The sequence below is a fragment of the Orycteropus afer genome, unplaced genomic scaffold (assembly GCF_000298275.1).
Source record: "Orycteropus afer afer isolate SDZICR_OR568_19922 unplaced genomic scaffold, OryAfe1.0 scaffold00899, whole genome shotgun sequence".
NCBI classification, from domain to species: domain Eukaryota; kingdom Metazoa; phylum Chordata; class Mammalia; order Tubulidentata; family Orycteropodidae; genus Orycteropus; species Orycteropus afer.
Genome location: NW_006922486.1, coordinates 409,347 through 418,171, shown reverse-complemented (window position 1 = coordinate 418,171; position 8,825 = coordinate 409,347).

The window sequence follows — 8,825 nt, the reverse complement described above, 5'->3', positions numbered from 1 at the left end:
AATTTTCTATGTTGATTACCAGGATGTGAGGGGAGGGAATGGGAGGAAAAATAGATGGATAATTAAGTGATAGGTTTGTTATACGTGAAGTGAAAAATAATATAACTAGTACCATATCACTATGGAAAGTAAGACATGGAGAGGTACACACGAGGTATATGCAATAAAAGCAAATACTGCTGCATATACAATACTGCATTATCAGTAACAACTAACACTAATGTATGGGTGGATACATAGGTAGAAAGTCAAGAAGGTTAGGTATGGATAGGTGAATGGGAATATACCCACAACCATACATAGGTTTGACAGACAATATTCCTACATCTGTACACTTATGTGCTGTCAATATGTCAATATGCAGTTTAAACCTAACAGGAGACAAAATTAGGATAACTTCTTAGTCACAACTAAGCACCTTGAGGGAGAGAGTCATTGAACCTGTGGGCTGGGGACCATGGTCCTGGGGGTCATTAAGCTCAATTGGAGCAACAAGGAATACAAAAATATTTTTCTACATGTTAATTTGGTGAGTAATGATTGGGCTCTTAAAAGCTTACAAGTGGCCATTTAAGATGCAACTACTGGTCTCTCATGATCTGGACCAAAGAAGATTAAAGAAAATAAAGGATGTATGGAAGCAATTAGTCCAAAGGACTAATGGACCGTGAGAATTTAGCCTACATGAACCTGAGATCAGAAGAACTAGATGGTGCCCAGCTACCAATACCTATCACCTGGGAGGAAAAAAATAGCCATCAAATCAATTCCAACTCAGGGACCCCTGTAAGATTGCCAAGGCTGTAAGTCTTTATGGAAGCACATCTTTCTTCTACCGAGCAGTTAGTGGGTTTGAATCATTAGCCTTTTGGTTAGTAGCTCAGTGCTTTAACCACAAAACCACAGGAGTTCCTTAAACACTGAGAAAGGGTTCAAAATTAGATATCTGGATAGAGGGGAAGAAAACGTAGAACAAAACTCAACATCATTAAAAAGAAAAAAAAAAAAAAGGCTTAATTGTCTGATAGAGACTGGCAAAACATCTGAGACCATTGACCAGAGTTTCCTTTGGTCCTGGAATTGAAGTCACTCACATGGCTGAATTTTCAGCCAAACAATAGACATGCCTACAAGCTAAACACCTATAGCAGGGAGATGAACTCCTTAGAACACTCAACCATGGGATATCAGAAGGCAGCATTTACACTGGAAGAAAGGTAGAGAGGCAAGAATGCACATAGGCAAGAAGGACACAGGAAAAAGATAGCCACTGGGAGGAAGTGGGAGGAGATCTGTTACATTGTGGGGAATGTAATCATGTAACCAGTGTCACAAAACAAAATGTGTATGAACTATTGAATGTAAACCAAGTTTGCTTTGTAAACTTTCACCCAAATCACAATAAAAGCTAAAAATAAAACAATAGTGACAATTTTAATGGGCTTTTTACCTTTATGTAAAAACAAAATGGACATAGAATAAATATGATATGCTTGGATAGTTTGAGGCTATATTTATGAGGATAAATGGTGATTTATGTGTGTGTGTGTGTATATATATATATATGTACATGTATATAAATATATATATATATATATGTGTGTGTGTGTGTGTGTGTATGTGTGTATATATATATAGTGCTACTTAAAAACAAAGGCAATATCAATTTATTGCAACTCAATTAAAAAAAGATGACCATTCTTCAGTTACCCAAACAAGGTCACAACATCTAGGAATCTTCTTGAGAGCATCAATTTGTATATCAGAACTGGTGGAAAAATTGCTTAATTTACCACAAGCAAGTTCAATCAATATGCTATTTTTTGCTATTGTTGTTTTTTGCCATGGAGACGTACCTGACTCATAGTGTCCCATCCTTGGGTTTCCGAGGCAGTATCACTATGAGAGTAGATTGCCCAACCTTCCTTCTGAGGAGTGGCTGGGGCATTTGAACTGCCAGCCTTCTGGTTAGCAGTCAAGTGCCTTAGGCACTATGCTACCAGAGTTCCTAATATGCTTTTTAAAGAGCTAGTACTGTTTTTCTATGTAATTCTTCATTAAGCAGAATGTTGTTGAGAAATCTTGACCCCCAAATTGCTCCAAATGACCCAAAGATATAAAATTTTAATTAATATCTCTATATTGGTAGACAAGACTTTCTTTTCTCATGGAATTCAAGTGTCCTGCTTTCTTTTTAATAATGTTTAAATTTTTATTTTGAAATAATTATAAATACACAGAAATTTTCAATAAAAATATGAAATGAGGCTCAATGGAAACTCTATCTACATTCCCCAGTAAGGACATCTTTTAAAATTATAGTTGAATATCAAAATCAAGAAATTGAAATTGATACTCATTTCCTGAATCTGATGCCATCAGTTTTGCATGTATTTCTTTATGCTGTATGTGTTTATGTATGTGTTTATATATGTGTGTATGATGCTGTTAACTGCCTTTGGGTTGGACCCCTATTCATAGTGATCTCATGCACAATGGGATTGGACATTGCAATTCATACACTTTTCCTTGGCTAATTTTTGGAAGTAGATCATCAGATCTTTCTTCCTTGTCTGTCTAAGTCTGAAAGCTCCACTGAAACCAATCAGCATCATAACAACATGCAAGCTTTTATCAGCAGATGAATAGTGGTTACATTTGAAGTTTAATTGTGAGAGATCAAACCCAGATCTCTAGAGTGGAAGGTAAGAATTTTACCACTGGATCACTACTGGCATCTGTGCATCTATAGTTCTCTGGAAATATTTCACATGTGTACATTAATGTACCACCAACATAATCAACATACAAGTGTTTCATCATCATGTCTACTACCCTTCTTTCCTCCCATCCTTAAAATCTGACAATGATTAATCTGATTTCCATATTAGTAATGTAATTATTTCAGAAAAGTTATATAAATATAATCATACAGTATACAACTTTTCATGATGGACTTTTTTTGTTTGCTTGTTTCCTTTCAGCACAATTCCCTCGGAATCATACCCAGTGGTGTATATTTTATTGCAAAGTAGTATTCTATGATATAAATTTATAACAGTTTTTGTGAATATTGCCCAGTTGTTCCCTGAGAATGACATTTGAAAAAATCAATTCTGTCTCTACACTCTTAACTTCACTTCCTAAGCTACAGACCTCTTACACATAATTTTTGTTATTGTTGTTGTTAGAAATAATAGTACTTATTAATTTTAAAGGCAAGGAAGAAAATTAAACATCATCAGTCCCAGAAAGAGTTGATAAAGGATCAGGGAGATGCATTCATTGTTCCTTCCTGACTCACAGTATCCATACCTCTCTCAATTGTACAGTGTCTAATCTTTGATAAACATTATATAGTCTATCCATAAGGCATTGCCTTTATCTGAAAAGCCAAGGTAGCTCAATATTCACTAAAACATTCAACCAAATTTGATTTCCTGCATGCATTTCTAAGAAGATTGCATCATATTAAACACATGGTTTATATAGTATAGGCCAAATAAGAGCAGCTAGTACTGGAATAGTACACTCAACATAAACAGATAAAAACTTGATAAAAAGTCTGACTTCATAGTTTACAGTTGGGCAATAGATAGTGCATGTCTGTGAATACTGAAATAAATGAAATTCACAAGGTCAGTCCCACCATCAGACCACATCTCTGCCTGAGGACAGTCTCACAAGTGTGACACAGTATGCTCAACCAGAAGCAGTGTTTGGGAAGGAGCAATCAGAGTCCTAGCTTCTGAACCGATAACAAATTGGGTCTAGGACAATAGAAGGGAGAAATGGAAAGGAGGTTGGAAGTTTATGTGAGGATTACCCAAGGTTGAAGTTCCATGTGCAGAGCAAAATCAGATAAGCCTCATCAGAGAGCTGCTTCCACAAAGATGAAAGCAGAGTAGAAAGAAAAAGGGCCAGGAAATTCCGGGAGACAGAGCTCCTGACAAGTCAGAATAGAGATGTCATATCTTAGTTGTAAGGACCACACCCTTGTGTGCATACTGGCAAATTTTTCAGTAAAGGCCATATCGTAAATATTTTCATTTTTGGGGCAATATGTCTCAGTCAAAATAATGAACTCTGTTGGTGCAGTGTGAAAGCAATATGTAAATATGTAATGCCAGATTTGAACCATGGGTCATATTTGCCAACTCCTGCCTCGGAATAGTACATGTTACTCAACAATCTTAATAAAGACTGGGACCAAGGCTTATATGATCTGCAGAAGATGTGAAGTTTGGTTAGTTCAACTAATGTAAATGGTTTGGAAGGACATTTGTGCTTTCTTAATACGTTCCCTAACAAAATAAAAATAAAGAGATTACACAAGCAAAGTGCTCAGTAAGTAATTGAACTGATTGCCAGGACAATAATCAGCAAGTTATAGCAGAGAATGCAGGATTTTACCGTAGTGAAACCTGTGAGAACCAGAACTTAACTGGATTTCCTTATTTTCTGGGTCCCACGATTTTTATGCCTTTGACAAAGTTCAGTCTAACCACATTTATGTCACATTCTATAAGAATTCTTCCTCATAAATACAGGAAGTGTTTCTTTTCAATTTTATAGGACTAGAAAAGAAACAAAATCATTGTTTCATGAATTGTATGTTTACTGATATTATGTACAGATATTATGTATATACTCTTCAAACAGATATGGGTAAATTTAACTTTAAATAAAAATTTCTAACATCTACTGTTTAGGGCTTTTTTTGATAAAATTATTAAAACAAATTTCTAAATCCATAGCCTTATGAAAAAAAACTGTTGGTATCCTTTAACTTTTCCAAATTCCTTCAAAGCCTCTATATAGCTTCAATTTTGAATTTGACTTAAAGACTCAAACCCTTTCATGTTACGTCTTTATCATCTTTATCATCATCATCTTTAGATTATGAGTCTACAATTTTTTGCAGGCTTATATCATCCATTTCAGTGGGAATTTCTTTGTTATAAGTAGTGTAAGATGATGCACTACCCCCATTTTCTGAAACACCACTGTAAATGTCATTTATTGCTCTCTGAATCTTCATGATGCTATCAAAATGACTTTTTTTCTTTGCATACTATTATCATAATCAAATAAGAAATTGAGTTCTTAAAGCATTTCCTGAAGATTTCCACCATAATCGTTTTGATCAAACTTAAAATATGATATGACTCCTGGCACCTTGATTTTTTTTCATTATTTCTGAAGCCATCTTGTACATTTCAAGGTTGCAAATATCTTTGAAGCAATACTTTTTTTAATTTAATGTTTTGAATACTGCCATTATCCAGTAGTTGTAGGACTGAAATCATAGATGGTTGAAAAATTGATTTAATATTGGACAAGGGCAGTTACTAATGACAATAAGTACTGTCATTGAACAAAAGCTTCATTTTATTTTTCATATGATTGTTATGACTATTTAAATCTTCATAAATTGCTCCCATTATCTAAGGTTTTTTTAACTGAATTTCCACTCTACTGAAAATTTTTATTTTGATATTTTTGAAAGATTCTTTCTCCTAGCTCTTTTCAATAATCTATAGTCTGTCAAAAGTTCCATCTGCAAATATAGTCAAAAGGATGGTGAGCAGCTCTTTGGAAAACCAACTTCATGAACACTTTTTTTGCTTTCTTTTCAGGGTCCTGTTAGGAGTTGGTTTATAAAATTGAATAGTCATATGTATTTGCAATGTCTTTAGGATCAAATTCCTTTATAATCTTTCTAAATTTTGTGAACGAGTTTTGACTGTGTATTTGTCAATCTTGTTTGACTCTTCACAAACTAACTTCCAAGTGACTTCATTTTCAGTTTCATCTTAAAAAAAAAAAAAAGAAAGAAAGAAAAAAAAAACTCTGAAGCCACCTGTTAGTTGCTCAGAATCCACGAACATTTAAAAGTTTCACAATTTTCTTTGCCTTTGCTTACAAAATAAGTCCTAAAATTGGAAACATTTTGGTGGAAGCTTGAACAAACAATACAAAAACAGACTTGTTGAGTTTTGTATAATTTTCATTCCTTCATTTCTTGACATTTACAGTGCTGCTACTCATATACCTTTCAAATATTTTATCATTTTCTCTCCAAATTAAGCTAATTTGCATTTTTTTACACTTGAACTTAACTAGAGCGTCCTTGACATTCCCTTTCTCTTTATTTATTATTTCAATTTGGTCAAAATTTTCTTTAAGAGGTAAATTTCTTATTTTCCTGTCCATGGCTTTAAAGGATTTTTTTTTTAAGGAAACAACAAATGAAAAGAGGTTTTATAAAAATTAAGGAACTTATCATATTTTCTTAATAATTTGAATATTTCAAACACACACAAAAATGAAAACTATAAATATCATTATAAGGTAAAATTAGCACCCTTCAGTAAAATATTTAAGGACAAAATAAATGAGATGAATGTTTTTACTCTTGTATACACGTTGAACACATTAAGTTAGGAAATATTTTTCTACCTTTTGGCTAAAACACGAAATTTGGAAAGAAAGAATCTCAAGGAAATGAAGGAGAGGATTTTGAAATTTTAATAACATGTATCAAAATTATAACTAGCTAAAGCAAAAATAAAAATTAAAGATAAAGAACAGGATAAAACCTCTCAAGACGTGGAAAAAATGTGCTATATAGATTTTAAGGAAAGTAGAGGAGGTTATTTGTATCTCTTAACTTCATCCAAATATGTTTCTTTTCACTAGAAAAAAAAATAGGAGCCCCCAAAAAAGAATAATGCAAAAATGTAAAGAATGAATATAGTCAGAGAAGAGTAGCTGTGCACAATGTGCACTAACACACAGTGAAAATGCAAAGTGAAGTAGAAGACTGACCCTTCATCTTTGACTCTCATGCTTTGTAGAACTACTTGTGACTTTCACATCTTCACATTCTTTTATTTGGGTTGCAACACCAATGATTTTCTGATTCTATCCATATCTTTCAGGTTCTCAGTTTCAGAGCAGATTTTTTAGTCTAAAGTATCGTATTTGTGGAAAATATTTGAGCTTTTCTTCTCTGACAGGTTCTACCTCATACAGGTTCTGACTTACACAAGTTTTACTATATATATATTATATATTGTCTTTGTTGTTGTTGTTGTTAGGTGCTGTCAAGTTAGTGCCAACTCATAGTGATACTATGGACAACAGAACAAAAAACTCCACAATCTTATCAAGTGTTATATCAGACAGTGTTTCACTGCTATTCATAAAGTTTTCACTGGTCAAATGTTTGAGAAGTGGATGGCCTCTTTCTTCTTCCCAGTCTGTCTTAGTCTGGAAGCTTCTCTGAAACCCTATGTAAAATAGAATAAAACATCATCTTGTCCTGTGACATCCTCAAAATCATTGCTGCACTGGAACCCAGCATTGGAGCCACTTTGTCAATCCACCTTGTTGAGGGTTTTTCTCTTTTTTGCTGAAATTCCACTTTACCAACCATGGTACTCTTCTCCTGGGAATGGTCCCTTCTGACCAAAGTTGGTGAGACAAAGTCTGGACATTCTAGCTTCCAAGGAGCATTTTGGCTGCACTGCTTCCAGAACAGATTTGTTAGTTCTTCCAGCAGTCCACGATGCTTTCTTCACCAACACCACAATTCAAAGGCATTGACTCTTCTTCAGACTTCCTAATCAGCACTGGTAATACATTTACTTAGAGAAACCATAGTAAATGTTTGATTATAACTTATTTATTTAAATATCAAGGCAATTATTTTACTTCTATCCAAAGAGTGATATTAGTATAATTTTTGAATTTATTAACTTTTTAAGGATTACTTTGCATAAATATTCTTTAAAAGTGTTTTGCTTGAAACGTTTGATTAGTAATCAAGAAAACTTCTGCTTGAGAATTCAAAGTATCTATTGAACATTCTTCCTAGAGCAATGTTAATCTCCCTGTTCCGCAGACTAAAGATAATAGGATTTATGAACGGAGGCACCATGGTGTAGAATATAGCTATAAAAAGATTTTTAAGAGATGTTTTCTTTGAGAGGAGACCAAAGGCAGCAACCGGTCCAGAAATTACAAATAGAATGAGTATTGCTAGCTGTGGGGTACAGGTGAATAAGGCTTTATTGCGGGCTTCCACAGAGTGCATTCTAAGCACTGTTGAAAGTATGTTAGCATATGATATAAACAAAAAGACAAAGCAAACTAAAATTATATTTGAACTTACAGCAATGAGAACAGACTCAGAAAACCTCACATCTGATGATGAAATTCTCAACATTTGAGGAATATCACAGAAGTACTGATGGATTATATTGGACTCCATGAATAGAAGCCTGAATATACTACCTGTGTGGATGGCAGAGTATATCAGTGCACTGACCCAGGATCCCCCTGCTGCCTTTGCACACATATGTGGGGTAACGGTGAGCCCATAGTTCAGGGCATGACAGATTGCAACATAGCGATCATAGGACATCACCATAAGGAAAGCCAACTCTGTGGTTCCAAGGAAGAGAAGCAGGAAAATCTGAGCAGCACAGGCTGGAAGAGAAATAAATTTCCTGTCTGTTAAGGAATTCACAATTGATTTGGGAACAGTAACTGAGATATAGCAAAAATCTATGATGGATAAATTGCCTATAAAGAAGTACATTGGAAAGTGAAGATGTGGGTCTATCACAATGATGCTAAAGTTTAGAAGATTTCCAACAAGGGCACCCAGATAAATCAGTAAGAAGAGCAGACCTTGTAGGACATGAAGCTCCCAGGAGCTTGAGATATCCAAGAGGAGGAATTCTGTGATTATTGTAAGGTTGCTCATGGCTGCTAATATGCTGCCTTCTTCCTGGAGTCATAGAACAACAGACAAA